Genomic DNA, 21064 nt, shown 5'->3' with positions numbered 1-21064 from the left:
AGCAGTGAGCTATTAACTGTACTCAAAGAGCTGCATGCAAACTGCAAGGTATAGATTAGTGTTATTATTCCTCCCGTCCCCCCCCCCCCCAGTCTTTCATGATCCTAATGTGGCAAACAGGATTCATTTGCATAGAAATCAATTCCTATTATTAAAGAGCCCCCCCACCCCCACCCCAACCAGGGTGTTACGTTTTAAATTCTGAGTTTGTGCTTAGCTCGACCAGGCACTATTTAACTATGCTGCCTACCAGTATGGATGATGTGACTCCTGCACCTTGTAGTCCTCTGTCTCATGTAACATTTCCTATACACTGAATTTACACAAGTATGAGTGATTGTCTCTGTGTAATGTGTGCGATTTAAGTGCTAGGACACCCCACACTGGTAGGAGTATCGCTATTAAACGAATTAAATGCATCTGATAGAGTGTGGTTATGGAGACTTGAGGGGGCACTGTTAAAGGGTGGTAGTGAGGGAATCAGTGGAGGAGGTGGTCATTGGGTGGGGGGGGGGTACGGGTAGGGGGGCAACAAACATTGTCCCACCGGGCGCCACCAGCTCTAATGCCGGCCCTGGCCAACGGTTACAATATTTCAGTTTGTTTTATTGAAATGCGCTCTCGCAATCAGCTGGGGGGAGTCCACGGTCTTCCTATATTGGTGTCTTCTTTCCACGTTGGGACGGGCCGCTCCGGCTCCGGTACGGAACGCGTTAGTTGCTCCTGGCGACATCCTGCCCATGGCTCCGCCTCCTTCCCACCTCCACAGCCCTAGGCCCCGCCCCTCGCGCTTGTTTGGCTCCATCAGCTGATCCTTTGACTTGTGCACAAGTTGTTTTCTCGGTTCGCTACCGGCCGGCTCTGGTGTCCTTTGTCTCCAGTGGCAGCTGCACCCCCCGGCCTTTGTCCCGCACCGCTCCCGAGGCGGCTGGGCTAGCAGGCACCGGTAGCCCGCAGGTAAGCTCCGGCAGCCTCGGCAACAAACTCCCCGGCAGTCTAGGACCGCGATCTTACATTTAAGATCGGTTTAGGAGAAATTATTCTGACGACAGCGGAGGGATGTACATAGAGCAGGTAGGCAGGGGTCGAGGATGGAAAGATATTCTTATCAGGTGAATGTTCTTAAAATGGTAAGGAGGGTATTAAGGGGCGGCGGAGAGTTGTTCTTGTTGGGGAAGTTACAATGAGGTAAGGAGAGCGTGCTGGGGCGATGTAGAGATGCTCTTTATCCGGGGAAAGTTCTAATAACAAGTAAACGGAGGCAGGCTGGTGCTGTCAGAGGAACGGCATAATAGGGGGAGAGGAATGGGGAGAGATGCTATAAAAAAACATTACTAACAAGAGGTAAATGGGGAGGGGACTGTGGAGTTATGATATCAGAAGATATTACTAACAAGAGGTACAGGGGGAGGGGGCTGTGGAGAGATGTTTTAATCAGAAGAAAGTTCTGATAACAGGTAAGTAAGGTGGTGTGGGCTGGGACTCTGCAGAGAGGTTCTTATCAGAGGACAGTTCTAATGCTCTGTAAGGAGCGCGCTGGACTGTGGAGAGATGTTATTTTTTGTGGAATGTTCTAATAGTAGGTAAGAAGGGCATTCTGGGATGGCGGAGGGATGTTCTTATTAGAAGAAAGGTATAACTAGACTGTAGATAGATGCCACCATGTTATAAAACGGGAATTAGTTCCACATGAAAGGGACGTAAAAGGACTGTTGTGAGGCATTCTTATCAGTGAAAAGTTCTTTAGACAGAGGAGGACATTCTGGAACTGAGTAGGGATGTTCTTACTAGGGATGTTCTAAAACATAAACTTCAGTATCCACCCCACTTTAGCTTTAAGCCATAACCTACTCTCAAACATATCTCTGCCACCCATATCAGCCTTTACCTTGTTTAACATGGAGCAATAATTATGCCCAAGCTTTTAGTGATTTGTAAACAGTGCACCATATAAATTTCAACATACACAATCACATTTGCATCCAGGGCTTACGCTATCTCCATGCTATGGACCCACATGTGTACCTTCAATAACTATAAGCTGCATATGGCTATGGTGTTACCTGAGATGTCTTTAGGGATGTCATCAATTATGAAATTTGTGATGTCATCAATGATGTCATCAATGATGTAATGATCTACAATTTACCGGTTGCATAAGTGAAGCCAATGTAGTGTATCCGGACCTCATGGTGTATGTTGAGAATAATATATTGCGATGACACTTTACCACAAAACAACTGTGGGAAATTCCGTATTACAAGCATGCAGCTACCATACATGGAGCCCTATTTGTAACATTCCATATGGGGAACTGTGGGGTGAGAAACACAAATGGTCAATCAAGGCAAAATACAATAAGGCCAAAAATCTTACACTTTACAGGTTCAGAACTAGAAGCTACACACAGGGAGTTCTAAACGAATCTGTCAGAAAAACTGTTGATCAACAAGGATCAGAGAGAACATAAGGAGGGGAAAGATGGGCAAATAGTAAGAATGATCACACATTTTTCCTCAAATTCTCCCAGAATATACTAAATATTCAAAAGAAATTGGTGTATCCTACAAAAAGACAATGTAATTGGGTCACATATCATTCCCACAGATAACCTACAGGAGGCGTTCCTCATTCAAGAACCATCTAGTGCATAGTCATTTCAAGGCAGGTCCAACTAGAAAGGACGCAGTTACAGGATTCTTCTGCTGTATACAGCCTGCAAATACAGCAGTAAAGTACAGGATTATGGTAACCCAGGGGTGGAGAAATGAAAGAAAATCATGAAGTTACTTAATTGTAACTCTGATTTTACCATCCACAGGTTAACCTGCCCTTGTAGGAAATAATATGTTGGGAATGCCATGCATCTTGCTAAAAAGAGAGTGCTCGAGCACATGCAGCAATTACCAATAGTTACCTGACCTATCCGGTAGCCCTATATTTTGAGACTAAGCACAATAGTAGACATGACCTTTTAAAATTATTTTGCTTGGATCAGGTTCAGAAGGATGGAAGAGGGGGTGACAGAACGAAAAGATGAAGGATTCTTGAGTCCAGATACATAGTGGAGTTACAAACTAAGGGCCAGATGTAGGTAAAAGCAGTTTTGCGAGTCTTTAATAGTGATTTTTAGGGAATTGCTATTAAGGACTCGCAAAATGCCATGTAGGTAGGAATCGCAAAATTTTTTGCGATTCCTTAATATTCCTTAATTGCGAATTGCAAATTGCGATTTGCAATCAAGTAATACCTTCCCATTCATTCATATGGGCCTAGAGGCCCATACGAATGAATGGGAATTGCGCACACAATTTGAGAATACCTAATAGGTACTCGCAAATTGCGTGCTCAATTTCAAGGGTGCAAGGGTTCCATACACGTGTACACGTGTGCACATGTGGCGCACATACATGCCCTAAGGGCATGAATGTATGCCACATGGCACTTTAAAAAAAGCAGAAATGTGCTTTTTTAAAGGAATTAGCAAATTACCACACTCCGGAGTGGGTGCGGTCCCAAATCCGCGGCGGTGGCTCCACGTCAATTATTCAGCTCCAACATCAATCCCCGGTAAAGGGTAAAGAACGGGCCGCACTCGCTGGGGTATTCTTTCACCAGTTGATTTATTTGTGCATCAGTATTCGAATAAATCACAGGACGCGTTTCGGCATTGCGCGCCTTTTTCCACTGTGTACAAAGTGCACATTAAATCGGTCGCCAAGTAAACATTCTCACCAACAGTGTTACCAGCACTCTAATCAAGGGCATAGAAAGAGGACTTTCCCGAAATGCATATTTACAAGGTGAGCGCCATTTTTACACTTGTTTTTGTCAGACAATAACTTCAAATTGAGGTTTGTTTTCTATGTACTCAAAAAAACATTTTCAAAACAGTGTTTGTCAGTGCGTATAAATAATTTCAGTGCCTTGCTTATAACCATCACAAAGTCATACATTTTAACCATTCTTGGTTATAATTCATTATGGCAATTTTCATCTTAAATAACGCACTCTCTAAAGCCCTTCACATGATTCGGAAATAGGATCCCCCTACCAAGTGTTTAAAGCTCCGGGGAGGTGGTGGTCCCCGGGGGTCCACAACGGACCCCCGCATTTGAATATTTAGTGCCCCGGGGAGGTGGTGATCCCTGGGGCTGTGTGGGGGGCAGGAGCCCCCCCACTTCTTTATTTTAATTTAGGCCCCTGGGAGGTGGCAGTCCCTGGGGCTTTGTGGGGCCCGTGTGGCTCCCCGACCCATATTAATAAATGCCCATGGGATGTGGCAGTCCCTGGGGCAGCATTGGCATTGGAAGAAGCCCCCCATGCATTTTATTTAAACCCTGGGAAAGTGGCGGGTTGGGTATCCCGCATATAATGAATAAAGCCCCAGGGAGGTGGTGGTCCACGAGGCTGCGGGGGTCCCCGTGGGCATTCTCTAATTAATTACACATTGCCCCCGGGACCTGGCTCACCCAGGGGCTTACAGATAACGAACTTACGGGAGCCCGCGCTTTCTTTTTTTTAATAACAATTTTGGCCGGATTTGCGCACCCAGCTCTAATTCGGCCGTTTAAAAAAAATGCTTTTTTTGCCCAGGGGGTCCTTGTGGGACCCCCTGAGTAAGCCTAGGGGGCCAGGATGTTTCTACCCTGCCCACTTTTCTTATTTTTGATCTTTTTTCCACCCTTTTTCTTGTGACTCGGTTACCGTGCCACAAGATGGCTGCCAACACTTCCTGGTTTGGAGTGTTGACACCCAATCGAGTGAAGCTCGTGCCTGGGAGAGTTTGCGTATCTTCCTCAGTGCTCATATATATATATATATATATATATATATATATATATATATATATATATTCACTGAAAAAACCATAGGTTATAGACCATATATAGTTAGGAATTTGCATTTACAAAACCTTGAAAATTCACTGAAAAAACCATAGGTTAGAGACCATATATAGTTAGCTGGACATTTTATTGACATAAAACCAATGAAATTCCATATATAGTTAGTTGCACTAACTATATATCGCGCACCCGCAATCCACTGCTGATGATGTCACATATTACATCATTCATGACATGGTCAGTGACATCACTGATGACATCACTGATGACATCTCAAATGTAAATGTAAATGTAAATGTAGAATACTTGTAAAGCGCACAGCTGCCCCAGCAACAGGGCGTCCCGGCGCTGTATAACTCTGGGGAACCCGTCCTGGCTTTCCCTGTGGGATGGTCCCTTGCTGGGAGTCCCCAAGGTGGAGCCAGGCATCCCCGGAATTGGTGGGGCCGTTGTGGAGATTAGGCAAGCTAATGCCCAGAGTTGCCGAGTGGAACCCCTGATTATAGTAAGCACCGAAGCAAGAATTATCGAGTCCGCTGACCAAGGTCCACGACCCTGCCGCGTCGGGAATTGAACCCTGGTCCCGGGCTGACTTCTGCTCTCAGGCCTGCCGCCTCTAACCAGTGAGCCACACTACTCCACTACATCACTGATGACATCACTGATGACATCTCAAATGACATCACTGATGACATCATCTAGTGTCTGTGTGTTTTTGTAAAGTTTAAATATGTTTTACATATTGAAGAATGAGTGGATGTATGGAAGACTGAGTGTGTGTGTGGCTGGCTGGGAGGTGTGTGACTCTGTGCATATCAATGTGTACTTGTATCAGTGATTGTATAAGAGAGTAAGTATGTGTTAGTATATGTGTGAAAAGTATGTTGTTCTGTGTTTAACTATATAGATGAGGAAATCGAAGTGTGATTGATTCTTCACAGGATTGACTAGGTGTATGAGTGCATATGATAGTGTTGTAATAATGAGTGACTGTATGTATGAGTGATTGTATGGGTGAATGAGTGAATGTGTGTGTAGACGTAGGAATCAGTGAGTGCGTATGTAGTAACTGGTATTGGTGTGTCATGATGTCATCAGTGATGTCATTTGAGATGTCATCAGTGATGTCATTTGAGATGTCATCAGTGATGTCATCAGTGATGTCACTGAAGTATGGTGTTCTGTGTTTAACTGTATAGATGAGGAAATGGAAGTGCGATTGATTCTTTACAGGACTGACTAGGTGTGTGAGTAACTCCATGGATGAGTGGCAGTGTGTGAGTGTCTGCATAGGTGTATGAGTGCATATGATAGTGTTGTAATAATGAGTGACTGTATGTATGAGTGATTGTATGGGTGAATGAGTGAATGTGTGTGTAGACGTAGGAATCAGTGAGTGCGTATGTAGTAACTGGTATTGGTGTGTCATGATGTCATCAGTGATGTCATTTGAGATGTCATCAGTGATGTCATCAGTGATGTCATTTGAGATGTCATCAGTGATGTCATCAGTGATGTCACTGACCATGTCATGAATGATGTAATATGTGACATCATCAGCAGTGGATTGCGGGTGCGCGATATATAGTTAGTGCAACTAACTATATATGGAATTTCATTGGTTTTATGTCAATAAAATGTCCAGCTAACTATATATGGTCTCTAACCTATGGTTTTTTCAGTGAATTTTCAAGGTTTTGTAAATGCAAATTCCTAACTATATATGGTCTATAACCTATGGTTTTTTCAGTGAATTTCATTGGTTTTTTAAAAGCTAATATCTATAGCTGTAAAATATATTCTTTATTACGTGACGTATCACGTAGCCACGTGAGACGCCTCATGACGCGTCGCATAACCGTGACGTATCGGCTCTGCAGCGCAAACAAAACCCGTAACGTAAGCGTGCCGGAGCACGCTTACAGATATATATTTTTTTTTTAACCTTAATTAGACAAAATCCACACGTGCACATATCTTGAGGCCTTGCAAAGGCACATCAAACAAACAGTCCCTACAATTTTGCCAAGTTTGCTGGAAATCTATTCCCTTAATTTTTTTTTTACTGTTTCTCTTGGTTTTCCCCTTGTTACGCTTACCGGGACGCTACCCGGTACGCGAACCGGACGCTCCAAAAACACAAGATGGCGGACTCCCGTTACGCTGCCGGTTAGCTGCCCGGTTCGCGTACCGGGAAGCGCCTCTACCGCGAAAAATCGCGGGGGACTTTAACATCCCCCTCATCAATCCTAGGGGGTCAGGAGGGGTTTACCTTGCCCCCTTTCCTTCATTTCCCCCTTCTTTTTTCACCACATCTTGTCTCTTGAACCTACCGAGAGACAAGATGGCGGCCGCTCCGGACTGTTTACAATGTTGACAGCTACGCTGCCGGTTAGCTGCCCGGTTAGCTGCCCGGTGAGCTGCCCGGTTCGCGTACCGGGACGCGCCTCTACGGCGTAAAATCGCCCCAAATTTTTTTTTTTTATATTTTGCCCCGCGGGGCACTTTAATATCCCCCTCATCAATCCTAGGGGTCAGGAGTGGTCTACCTTGCCCCCTTTCCTGCATTTCCCCCTTCGTTTTTCACCACATCTTGTCTCTCGATCGTACCGAGAGACAAGATGGCGGCCGCTCCGGACTGTTTAGAATGTTGACAGACACCGGAGAGCCAATCAGCTTCGCTTCGCGAAGTTCCGTTACGCGTCAGGTACGCGAACCGGGGCGCTAACCGGAGCGCTGTCACAGATATATATATTTTTTTGAACGTTAATTTCTCAAAATCCACTGGAGCACATATATTGAGACATAGCAAAGGCACGTCGGGCAAACCATATCTACAATTTTGCCAAGTTTCATGTAAATCTATTCAGCCGTTCGAGCTAAAAGTGAGTCCAACCGCCCTATGGAAAAATGAATGGGAAAAATGCGTTTTGGGACCCCCCTTTTTTCTCGGCCCCCCCTTGACGAAACCCCCCCGAATTTTCAGGGGCTGCTCAGAAACAAAATGCGCCATTTTTCTGAAAATTTCAGCCAATTCCGTCCACAAACGCCAAAGTTATTAGACATAGAATTTTCAGAAATCCCATAGAGAAAAAATCCTAACTATATATACCCACTGGCTATCGCCAGTAGGTAATATACATATATAAACATATATAATCTGCATATCTATATAAATATAAATGCATGCATACATATACATATATGCATACATATGCATGTTATTTACATGAAAGTTTTAAAAACACTAATAAAAGCAAAGCTAAAAAGCCACCTCATTACAAACAGAATGGCTTTAACTTAAACGAGGGCGAGATCTATTGCATTTTCAATGCTTGTTTACTTTGGTTCTATCAAGAAGGCATTCAGATGTGTCACACATTTGCCATAAATTCTGAATGTTAGCACTCTAGTTGCTCATTAGATCACTGTAGTAAAGCTAGTGCTCACCAGGGAAGTCTGCTGCTAATCATGGTTTGCAGCCATTTTCCCGCATTTTTTATCCCGCAGACTTTCAGTCCGCATACCATTATCCCGCAAGGTCATTGACCTCGCATACCATTATCCCGCATTTTTTCAAAACGTATGTGCATTTATCGCGCATGCCTTTACAAAGAATTACGTTTTAAAGGCATGTATGGTAAATGCATTTGCGTTGTGAAAACCACGATGACGAGAGAGGTAAGTGGGTTTGTGTTAATTTTTTCGTGGGTTAGTGATTGTGTAGTGTAGTGTAGTGTTGTGTAGTGTAGTGTTGTGTTAGTGTAGTGTAGAGTTGTGGTGGTTGTTTAGTGTAGGGTCATGCTGGGGGTAGTGTTTTAGGGTTTAGGGTTGTGTTGTAGTGTTTGCGTAGTGTAGGGTCATGCTGGGGGTAGTGTTTCAGGGTTTAGGGTAGTGTTGTAGTGTTTGCGTAGTGTAGGGTCATGCTGGGGGTAGTGTTTTAGGGTTTAGCGTTGTGTTGTAGTGTTTGCGTAGTGTAGGGTCATGCTGGGGCTAGTGTTTTAGGGTTTAGGGTAGTGTTGTAGTGTTTGCGTAGTGTAGGGTCATGCTGGGCGTAGTGTTTTAGGGTTTAGGATAGTGTTGTAGTGTTTGCGTAGTGTAGGGTCATGCTGGGGGTAGTGTTTTAGGGTTTTGGGTAGTGTTGTAGTGTTTGCGTAGTGTAGGGTGATGCTGGGGTGTAGTGTTTTAGGGTTTAGGGTAGTGTTGTAGTGTTTGCGTAGTGTAGGGTGATGCTGGGGGTAGTGTTTTAGGGTTTTGGGTAGTGTTGTAGTGTTTGCGTAGTGTAGGGTCATGCTGGGGGTAGTGTTTTAGGGTTTTGGGTAGTGTTGTAGTGTTTGCGTAGTGTAGGGTCATGCTGGGGTGTAGTGTTTTAGGGTTTTGGGTAGTGTTGTAGTGTTTGCGTAGTGTAGGGTCATGCTGGGGTGTAGTGTTTTAGGGTTTTGGGTAGTGTTGTAGTGTTTGCATAGTGTAGGGTCATGCTGGGGGTAGTGTTTTAGGGTTTTGGGTAGTGTTGTAGTGTTTGCGTAGTGTAGGGTCATGCTGGGGGTAGTGTTTTAGGGTTTTGGGTAGTGTTGTAGTGTTTGCGTAGTGTAGGGTCATACTGGGGGGTAGTGTTTTAGGATTTTGGGTAGTGTTGTAGTGTTTGCGTAGTGTAGGGTCATGCTGGGGTGTAGTGTTTTAGGGTTTTGGGTAGTGTTGTAGTGTTTGCGTAGTGTAGGGTCATGCTGGGGGTAGTGTTTTAGGGTTTAGGGTAGTGTTGTAGTGTTTGCGTAGTGTAGGGTCATGCCGGGGGTAGTGTTTTAGGGTTTTGGGTAGTGTTGTAGTGTTTGCGTAGTGTAGGGTCATGCTGGGGGTAGTGTTTTAGGGTTTTGGGTAGTGTTGTAGTGTTTGCGTAGTGTAGGGTCATGCTGGGGGTAGTGTTTTAGGGTTTTGGGTAGTGTTGTAGTGTTTGCGTAGTGTAGGGTCATACTGGGGGGTAGTGTTTTAGGGTTTTGGGTAGTGTTGTAGTGTTTGCGTAGTGTAGGGTCATGCTGGGGGTAGTGTTTTAGGGTTTAGGGTAGTGTTGTAGTGTTTGCGTAGTGTAGGGTCATGCTGGGGGTAGTGTTTTAGGGTTTAGGGTAGTGTTGTAGTGTTTGCGTAGTGTAGGGTCATGCTGGGGGTAGTGTTTTAGGGTTTAGGGTAGTGTTGTAGTGTTTGCGTAGTGTAGGGTCATGCTGGGGGTAGTGTTTTAGGGTTTAGGGTAGTGTTGTAGTGTTTGCGTAGTGTAGGGTCATGCTGGGGTGTAGTGTTTTAGGGTTTTGGGTAGTGTTGTAGTGTTTGCGTAGTGTAGGGTCATGCTGGGGGTAGTGTTTTATGGTTTAGGGTAGTGTTGTAGTGTTTGCGTAGTGTAGGGTCATGCTGGGGTGTAGTGTTTTAGGGTTTTGGGTAGTGTTGTAGTGTTTGCGTAGTGTAGGGTCATGCTGGGGGTAGTGTTTTAGGTAGTGTTGTAGTGTTTGCGTAGTGTAGGGTCATGCCGGGGGTAGTGTTTTAGGGTTTAGGGTTGTGTTGTAGTGTTTGCGTAGTGTAGGGTCATGCTGGGGGTAGTGTTTTAGGGTTTAGGGTTGTGTTGTAGTGTTTGTGTAGTGTAGGGTCATGCTGGGGGTAGTGTTTTAGGGTTTAGGGTAGTGTTGTAGTGTTTGCGTAGTGTAGGGTCATGCTGGGGTGTAGTGTTTTAGGGTTTTGGGTAGTGTTGTAGTGTTTGCGTAGTGTAGGGTCATGCTGGGGGTAGTGTTTTAGGGTTTAGGGTAGTGTTGTAGTGTTTGTGTAGTGTAGGGTCATGCTGGGGGTAGTGTTTTAGGGTTTAGGGTAGTGTTGTACTGTTTGTGTAGTGTAGGGTCATGCTGGGGGTAGTGTTTTAGGGTTTAGGGTAGTTTAGTTGTTTAGTGTATGCTAAAGGCATATTCGTTCTAAAAGTTTTCGTTATTTTAATTTGCGGCCTAATAGTACATGCGGGATTTTTTTTGCGGACTGATGGTATGCGGGATTTCGTCATATATTCGCTAATCATACTTTCTATGGCAAAATGAACCCCCTCATTTTGTTCCTTTTTAAATTATATGTTTTAAGAGTTACCACTTTATTCCAATCAAGATGGCTTCAGGTGTGCCATACCTTTGTAATAAGTAGGACTGTTAGCACTCTAGTTGTTCTTTAGAACACTCTGGGACATTCTGTCATTGGGCTATAGTTGGGCTACATCTGACTGATATTTGGGCTACATTTGTTTTTTTTGTCTCTGGTGGCCATCTTTGGGCTACATTGGGCTACATTGGGCTACATTGGGCTACATTTGGGCTCCAACATATATATAGCCCAATGTAGCCCAATATATATTTTTCAAAGTTAATTTTCGTAAAAACCACTGGAGCCTATATCTTGAGACATAGCAAAGGCACATCGGGCTACCAGTCCCTACAATTTTGCCAAGTTTGGTGTAAATCCATTCAGCCGTTCAGGCTAAAAGTGAGGCCAACCGCCCTATGGAAAATAGCATGGGAAAAACACGTTTTGGGACCCCCCTTTTTTCTCGGCCCCCCCTTGACGAAACCCCCCCAAATTTTCAGGGGCTGCTCAGAAACAAAATGTTCCATTTTCCTGAAAATTTCAGCCAATTCTGTCCTCAAACGCCAAAGTTATTCGACATAGAATTTTCAAAAATCCCATAGGAAAAAAATCCTAACTATATATACCTACTGGCTATCGCCAGTAGGTAATATATATATATATATATATATATATATATATATATATATATATATATATATATATATATATATATATATATATATATATATATATATATATATATATATATATATATATACCTACTGGCGGTCGCCAGTAGGTATATATAGTTAGGATTTTTTCCCTTTGGGATTTTTGAAAATTCTATGTCTAATAACTTTGGCGTTTGTGGACGGAATTGGATGAAATTTTCTGGAAAATGGAACATTTTGTTTCTGAGCAGCCCCTGAAAATTTGGGGGGTGTTCGTCCAGGGGGGGCCGAGAAAAAAGGGGGGTCCCAAAACGTGTTTTTAACATTGAGTTTTCCATAGGGCGGTTGGCCTCACTTTTAGCCCGAACGGCTGAATGGATTTGCACGAAACTTGGCAAAATTGTAGGGACTGGTAGCCCGATGTGCCTTTTGTAGGTCTCAATATATGTGCTACAGTGGATTTTGAGAAATTAACGTTCAAAAAAAGATATATATCTAGAGCCGCGCCTGGAGCGCTCCCCGGTACGCGTACCGGGGAGCGCTTCAGGCGCGCCACGCGACTTGCGCACGGCAAGCTGATTGGTTCTCGGGTGTCTGTAAACATTCGAAACAGTCCGCAGCGGCCGCCATCTTGTGTCTCGGTAGGATTGAGACACAAGAGGTGGCAAAAATCAAAGGGGGAAATGAGCAAGAGGGGGCAGGGTACACACCCCCTGACCCCCTAGGTTTCATGTGGGGGCCATAAAAGGCTCCCGCGGGTGAAAAATTTTTTTTTTAAAAAATTCGATTTTCGCGGGGGTGAGCGCCCGGTACGCGCACCGGGGAGCGTACGGGGGAGCGTACCATGGAGATTAAAAATGACAGACTTTTAAAAAAATAAAGCTTCTTTTTAAAAATTGGAGGTAGTTCTGAAAAGAACTTTTTTTTTGATTTTGTTGTTTTATATATTTTTTTTTGTTTTTGTTGTTTTATATTTTTTTAGACTTTTTAAAACAATTTTATATTTTTTGGGGATTTTTTTCAAGGGAAAAACAAAAACAAGGATTCCAAAACTGCTCAACAGGAGCAAAAAAATTTGAAAATTTAGGGACTGGAAGAGCAGCGGTGTTGCTGTTTCTTTAGGGCAATCAGTTCAACACTCTGCTCCCCATAGCAGAGCAGTTCGTCACACTCTTTGCACAAAAATTTGATGCCCGCAAACACCGGCTGAATGTTAGGAACCATTCTTCCACGGGGTGGTCCCGAAGGTGTTGCTCCACCAGTGGAGGTGCTGCCGCCATCTGTGGGTACATTCCGTGCCAGCTCTCTGACACTCTCCCTGGCAAAGTTGTTAGGGTGTCTTCTTTTCACATGCCGGATCAAATTAGCATTCCCAAAACTATATTTTTTCAGAGGATTGCCTCTGGATAAACTACTCCCACATATTTTGCATGTTACTTTGGGAGCGTTGACTTTTTTCTGTCCTTCTGGGATTTCGTAAAATTTCCAGATGAAATGGGTTTTTTTCTTTTGCTGAGGAGGGTCCTCATCTAAAAATCCCTCTGAATCACTGCTGGATGACTCTCTTGCAGCCATTGCTGGAGATCAGAAAAGTAGGAGATAGAGTAGACACAACAGCTCTTGCTCTCTCCAAGTACAAAGCAATAGTGAGAGAAATGGGTGGGTTTCACACAATTTGGAAAAAAAAAAGTTCTGAACCAATGAAAAGTGTTATTTTAAAGTCACATGGTTTGACGCGCTTACGCTACGCGCCCCGGGGCGCGTCCCGGGCGTGTATCGTAAGCGCATCGGGGCGCTTACGTTGCGCGATCGTATGCGCTTCCGGGTGCGCTTACGCGGTGCGTCATAAGACGCATCTCGCGGCTACGCGATACGTGTCTTATGACGCAAGGCGTGGCGGTTACGCGATACGTCACGATGTTGTTTTCGTTCTCGGCAATAGCGCTTCCGGGACGCGCATTAGTACGCGCCCCGGGGCGCGCCGCAAGATTGCGCTTACCCGTGCGTTCACCTGTCCGCGCCCCGGGAGCGCACTAAAAATAATATTAAAAATAAATAAAAAAATTATAAAATATAAAATTAGATTTAAAATGTATTATTTTTATAAAGATTTGCTATTAAAAAACCTATGAAATTCACTGAAAAAACCATAGGTTATAGACCATATATAGTTAGGAATTAGCATTTACAAAACCTTGAAAATTCACTGAAAAAAACATAGGTTATAGACCATATATAGTTAGGAATTAGCATTTAAAAAACCTTATTTTACTCACACAAAACCATTGAAATTCCATATATAGTTAGTTGTACTAACTATATATCGCGCACCCGCAATCCACTGCTGATGATGTCACATATTACATCATTCATGACATGGTCAGTGACATCACTGATGACATCACTGATGACATCTCAAATGACATCACTGATGACATCACTGATGACATCTCAAATGACATCACTGATGACATCATTCATGTGATGATACGATGAACCTCTTCAGACTCTAATAAAAACGTAGATACACTCAGTGTAAACAGACACTCACAGACTGTCACTCATCCATGGAGTTACTCACACACCTAATCAGTCTTGCAAAGAATCAATCACACCTCCATTTCCGAAAACTATATAGTTAAACACACCTTACTTATTGAAACATATAATAACACATATTTACTCTGTTATACAATCCCTGATACAAGTTCACAATAATCCATACAGCCACTCACACATTCACTGGCTCTTATGCACAGTCATTTATATATGTCAACTACCACATGTACTGTGTTTTACATATGTACTTACTTTGACATGTAGCACTGAGATATCCATTCACTCACCAATACACTCATGCACACAGTAAACCGCCCATACAGCTGTTTCCACATGCACTTTTGAACCCATACATCTAGTGAATCAACTGCTCACACATCTATGCACAGAGTCATACACCTCCCAGCCACCCACACACACACTCAGTCTCCCATACAAATACTTGGCCAACTAATCAATAACCCATATAGTTAGTCATATAGCTAATGATCAACACATGCATCAGATTACAAAACAACAGACACAATTTAAAACAGTTTAGTCACTAACCCATGCACTCAGTGAGACACATTTAATCACTCACTTATACAGTCAGTCATGCACCTACTAAATACATCATCCAGACACTTATACATCCACTCATTCTTCAATATATAAGACATATTTTAACTTTAAAGAAACATACAGTCACTGGATGTTGTCATCAGTGATGTCATCAGTGATGTCATTTGAGATGTCATCAGTGATGTCATCAGTGATGTCACTGACCATGTCATGAATGATGTAATATGTGACATCATCAGCAGTGGATTGCGGGTGCGCGATATATAGTTAGTACAACTAACTATATATGGAATTTCAATGGTTTTGTGTGAGTAAAATAAGGTTTTTTAAATGCTAATTCCTAACTATATATGGTCTATAACCTATGTTTTTTTCAGTGAATATATATATATATATATATATATATATATATATATATATATATATTACCTACTGGCGGTCGCCAGTAGGTATATATAGTTAGGATTTTTTCTCTATGGGTTTTTTGAAAATTCTATGTCTAATAACTTTGGCGTTTGTGGACGGAATTGGCTAAAATTTTCAGGAAAATGGCACATTTTGTTTCTGAGCAGCCCCTGAAAATTATGGGGGGGTTCGTCAAGGGGGGCCGAGAAAAAAGGGGGGTCCCAAAACGCGTTTTTCCCATGTTAATTTCCATAGGGCGGTTGGCCTCACTTTTAGCCCGAACGGCTGAATGGATTTGCACGAAACTTGGCAAAATTGTAGGGACTGGTAGCCCGATGTGCCTTTTGTAGGTCTCAATATATGTGCTCCAGTGGATTTTGAGAAATTAACGTTTAAAAAAAGATATATATCTGTAACAGCGGACTGGGCAGCGGCCCAGGACGCGGACTTTTCGCGCAACGGAGCTTTGTGAAGCGAAGCTGATTGGTTCTCCGGCGTCTGTCAACATTCCAAACAGTCCGTAGCGGCCGCCATCTTGTCTCTCGGTAGGATCGAGAGACAAGAGGAGGTCAAAACAAAGGGGGAAATAACTATAAGGGGGCATAGTAGATCCTCGCTGACCCCCTAGGTTTGATGTGGAGGTTTTAAAAGGGCCCCGCGGGGCAAAAAAAAAAAATAATAATAATAATCGAACGGCTGAATGGATTTGCACGAAACTTGGCAAAATATTAGGGACTGGTAGCCCGATGTGCCTTTGCTAGGTCTCAATATATGTGCTCCAGTGGATTTTGAGAAATTAACGTTCAAAAAAAGATATATATCTGTAACAGCGCTCCGCTTCGCGTAACGGAGGTTTGCGAAGCTGATTGGTCATTCTGTCACTGGGCTATAGTTGGGCTACATCTGGCTGATATTTGGGCTACATTTGTTTTTTTGTGTGTCTGGCGGCCATCTTTGGGCTACATTGGGCTACATTGGGCTACATTTGGGCTCCAACATATATATAGGCCAATGTAGCCCAATATATATTTTTCAAAGTTAATTTTCGTAAAAACCACTGGAGCATATATCTTGAGACATAGCAAAGGCACATCGGGCTACCAGTCCCTACAATTTTGCCAAGTTTCGTGGAAATCCATTCAGCCGTTCGAGCTAAAAGTGAGTCCAACCGCCCTATGGAAATGAAGGAAATGAATGGGTAATTTGTAATTAGCAAATAGCTCATCGCAAACTAGGAATGGTAAAGAATCGCTATTTATTCCTTAAAGTTCGCTATTTAGGAAATGCAAAAAACTTTGATGATACACATGGCGGTTCATCTCTAACAAGATAAGAAGCATAGGGATACATTTATGATGACTGGCGCATCACCAGGGATGTGTTAGTCATTCTGTGCCGCTGTTCCGTCACCTATGGTGTGCTGCATTTACAATGCGGCGCATCATGGGGCAAAAACAGCACAGATGCGTGATGTATCTGTGCCGTAAAGGTGGCGCATTGCTGGAGTTGTATCGCAAGTGTGATGAAGCTCCAGCAAGGGTCGGGGGTGCCCCTGTCGCAGGGTTTCTGTTCTCACACAGAACTGTGGACAGAGGATTGGAACCTCGGCGAATTAGGGTGTCCCAAAACTCACGTTAGTAATCAAAAACTCCTTAGCAAGCTAGGTACAGTGTCACATTGGATATAACAAACTCTCAATGTTTAGACAATCCAGAATATGAACTTATAGTACCTCAGGATACGTGGAACTCATGAACAGTCGGTCGTTATATATTTCTTAGAAACCAGAACATGGAGTTAAGAAGAACACATGTGTATTTGAAATGTTTATTTACTAATGCCGTCTTCACAGGCGTAGTATCTTAGATAATACAAGTACACATATTATCAGTAGCAAAATTACCAGCATAGTTACTAGTACATAAAAAGCGAATGGTGATAGTATGTTAACATGCTGTAAATGAATAAGAGTTAGCAACACTTATAAGCAGCCGCGGGCCGTGGAGGGAGTTACGGTGGGGCAGGGAGGCGGGGAGGGGGAGGGGCAAGGTAGAGAGGGCTCCACCCTGCTTCTCCCCCTCCCCGCCTCCCTGCCTCACCGTAACTCCCTCCACGGCCCGCGGCTGCTTATATCTCACCCTCCCTAATACACATATTATATTATTTGCTAAGAAGGTCTCTTTGTGTTGGTTTAGGGCGTGCCCATACTTTAGTGTCTTAGATTTGAAGGAATCACATCAGCATACACCAGCTCTCTCTTCATGTGAGCCGCATCAACTGTTGTGTATGTGTGTTCGGCAAAGCAATATAAAACCCGCCTCATGCCCAGAATTGGCAGAAGTTGCACTTATGTTATGAGTATGAAGTCGTGGAGATCAGACCTCATAACAATTCTGTATCGTGTTGTTCTTGAAACTTTAGCACTCGCTGTACAGATATAGTTTAACAAGCAAAGCAGATAGTAGAGCAATAACATATTATTCTCATGTAAACCACGATGAACTACTAGGTGGAAAGCTAAAGCAACAACTAAGTGTCGTGTGCAGAAGTTGCAAAAAAGGAAAAATGGCGTTTAAACCGGTAATGAGCCCATGCTAACTTAACACGGTGTAAAGATATCCAGGACCTAGATGACACCTCCCCATGATCCGGAAACGAACTGAATAAGATAATAGAAGTGCCATCTCATGAGAGCAGATTGCAAGTTTATATGTGGACGGTCCGCAAGGTAAAGCATTAAAAACTAGGAAAATTTAATGCTAAAGAAAAATAAAACAGCCAAGTACTTTATAGAGTCTTAAGTCAATAGGCAAGGTAAATAATAAAAACTTGACAAATAAGTCAATGAATTGTCAATGAAATGCTAGTACTCAGCATATCAAACATGAAAAAGGTCTATGACATAACTGTGTATGCAAAATAAGCTGCAACAGCCTCCAATAGGAAGTCACCGTCTTCATCCGAAAACAGTTCAGCCATCCAATTTAAAAGCGGAAAAGAACATACGTGCTCTCCCAGCACCGGATCCTCTATCACCATCAGAGGACAGCTCGGTGGGTTTTCAAGAAAGCTCTGTTCCAAGAAAGACTGTGCTGCCGCCAGTAAATTCCAGGGACCAAGTAGTCCATGCATCAATGCCACAGCCATAATCCTTTCGCCAGGACAAACCAACTCGTGAGTAATGATAGGAGTCATCAGCTGATTAAAGTCGACGTCAGGAGAAACCGGTCCACAGAGACACAAATCAATGGCCCAATCGAAATCACAGGTCAGGCAGTGAAATACAGGCTGGACACAGGTGAAGTAGGAGAATCGAAAAGATAATCCATATGCCGTGCTTAATATCGCCAACGGCATTGTGCCATAATATTCTAGCATGCGATTGCGGAACAGTGTCAGCAGCTGCAGGGTGGGAGGTTGCATAGGAGGGACATCCATATTTAAAAATGTAAAAAAGCACAAGAGCGTCCGCTGGTAATGCAAGTAAAAATGCCAATCCACGAACCAGAGTGGAGAAAATAGAATGAAAGGAAGCAGGGATGAGTCCAAAGATTTTCTCAAATGAAGTCACGAGACCACTGGTAACAACTTTAAAAAAGTGCGCCAGGGACTTTGCGGAGGATGCGTTAAAGATAGTCGGAACCATCTTGCTGAATTTGAAAGGCAAATCTGAATTGAAAAGTGTGTGCACCTCTGTACGGGTGTTCGCTATGTGAAGCAAGAAAGTTTCACGGGCCGAACTCAAGGCCACCTCTCTCTGAGACAAAAGAGCTCTTATTCTTGCCATGCCGTTGAAATCTGTCCCAAGGTTGGTATTTGTGGCCAGATTGAAAACTCCCTATGTTCATGTGTGGGAGGAAATAGAACATTTCTGCAGCAAATAACCCGTTCACTTACTGTTACGATAAAAGGAATACTTTTAATTAACTCAGAACAATCTTCATTATTGAGCATCAAATAACTACCATTTTCCAACAACTTGAACGTGGGGATGATAGCAGGAACTGGCGTGCCTTGCAACACGCAAGCCATATTTGGTCGGTGTTTGTTGCATGAACCGTGTAACTGTATGTGCCTACACATTAGTGAATGATCTGGCGTCTCAGTGCATTCCTCTCCATTCAGATAAACTTCTTGATCATCTTTGAAACATCTGTATGTGTATGGAAGCGACCAGACCTCATGAAGAAAAGCACTACCTAAAGGTTCATAACGACCTATTGGTATATATTTCATACAATTTGAAAACTTATATAAAGCAAAAGGCAGCCTTATTAAACCGTGGATAAGGCACGTTGCCAAAAAACCCGCAATCCTCTGCTGATGATGTCACTGAGCATGTCATGAATGATGTAATATGTGACATCATCAGCAGTGGATTATGGGTAATAGTATCTCTAGTTTACTCCCCTATAGCTGTCTTTCTTTTAACATAAGTGTCTGTTTCCTTCCCTTATACTTACTGTTTTTGGTTCGCTTCCGGTTCGCGTACCGGGGAGCGAACTGGGAAGCGAACTAAGAGAAATAGAGGTTGGCACAGTTCGAAATATTGTACCAATTTTTTAATAACGGGGAGGTAGTTCTGAAAAGAACTTTTTTTTTTTTTTTTCAGAACATTTTTTTACTTTTTTTGAATTTTTCTGAACAGTTTTATATTTTTGGGGGTTTTTCTTGGAGGGGGCAATGAAAACGATTCATTGTAAAGGGCTCAACAGGAGCAACAAAACAAAAAAAAGAAGTATTTATTATTTTGGGCGTTTCGTACAAACTTGCATATGATAGTCAATAGCTCTGTTGATCAGAGTGATGCTTTTTTCTCCGTAGGAAATGAATCCATCGCAAAATACGCAGATGTGTTTTACATCACCAAATCTCATTTGTATATTTGGCACCATCTCCCTGCCCTCTGGTCCCGTTACTTCCGGTACAACAGATCTTCTGGCCATAATAGGGAGATTATCTAGGTTGTTCCGAAACTGTGCAGCACTGTAGTTGTTAGGATGCCACCTAGTCATATGGCGATGCATTGTGTAGTTTCCGAAACTGTATTTTTTGTCGGTCCCTCTGGACAGTCTATCTTGACATATAAGGCAAGTTACGTATCTTGCATTTACTTTTTTCTGACCTTTGGGAATTTTAAAAAATTGCCAAATGAAGTTTTCTTTCCGGTGAGACGTCCTGGGCTGCTCAGGCAAAAACTGCCTCTCTTCGTGCTCGTCCTCCTGTTCCTCTTCTTCCTCTTCTTGTTGAATTATAACTTGAGCAGGTGGTCCACTCTTCCTTGGATGTGGTGGAGGTGGTGGGGAAGCACCAGCTGAAGCTACTAAAGAAGCCATTGCTCAGTGATCACAAAGGGTCTTTCTCTCACAATGATGAAAGTCAGAGTGAGGAAAGAAGGAGGGATTTTCATCATTTGGGAAAAACAAGAGTTCTCAACCAATCAAAAGTGTTCATTTTAGATTATATGACCTAGTCTTACATCATTAGGAAACCAAAAGTGAAATGAACCAATGAAAAGTGTTATTACCAAGTCACATGACTTGCTGTGTTTACGTTAAGCGCTTTGCAGGGCCTCCCGGTTTGCTTCCAGAAACCTGCGCTTTGCGACTCGCTTCGCGTACCAGTTCGCTAACGTTGTACGTCATATGACGTATCACGCGACAACGTGAAACGTCATGCGGACGGGAGGCGTCACGATGTTGTTTTCTAACGCGGCACTTGCGGTAAAGAAACGTTTACCGGCTCGCGGTGTATTTCGCGGCATCAAGGTCAGCTAACGGGAAGCTTCCCGATTCGCGAAGCGGGAACGAAGAAAAAAAAATATTTAAAAAAAAAATTATTCATAAACATATAAAATATATTTTTGGATTTAAAGAAGAATAAATTTTACAGCTACAGATATTAGCTGTTAAAAAACCAATGAAATTCACAGAA

At 43.0% G+C, this 21064-nt stretch overlaps 1 protein-coding gene across 1 annotated transcript in view; it reads left to right on the top strand.

The window, feature by feature from the left end:
* The first annotated feature begins 777 nt into the window (after positions 1-777).
* The window catches only part of SLC7A7 (solute carrier family 7 member 7), a 205120-nt gene continuing 184833 nt past the window's right edge, over positions 778-21064 (top strand). Inside the window, exon 1 of the mRNA XM_078644874.1 lies at positions 778-957. The gene's annotated coding sequence lies outside the window, so the exon portion shown is untranslated. The remainder of the gene's footprint in view (positions 958-21064) is intronic.

This window comes from Lissotriton helveticus, chromosome 5_1 (genome assembly GCF_964261635.1).
Source record: "Lissotriton helveticus chromosome 5_1, aLisHel1.1, whole genome shotgun sequence".
Taxonomy (NCBI): domain Eukaryota; kingdom Metazoa; phylum Chordata; class Amphibia; order Caudata; family Salamandridae; genus Lissotriton; species Lissotriton helveticus.
Note: the sequence above shows the minus strand (reverse complement) of the source record. Positions and strands in the feature narration are given on the sequence as shown.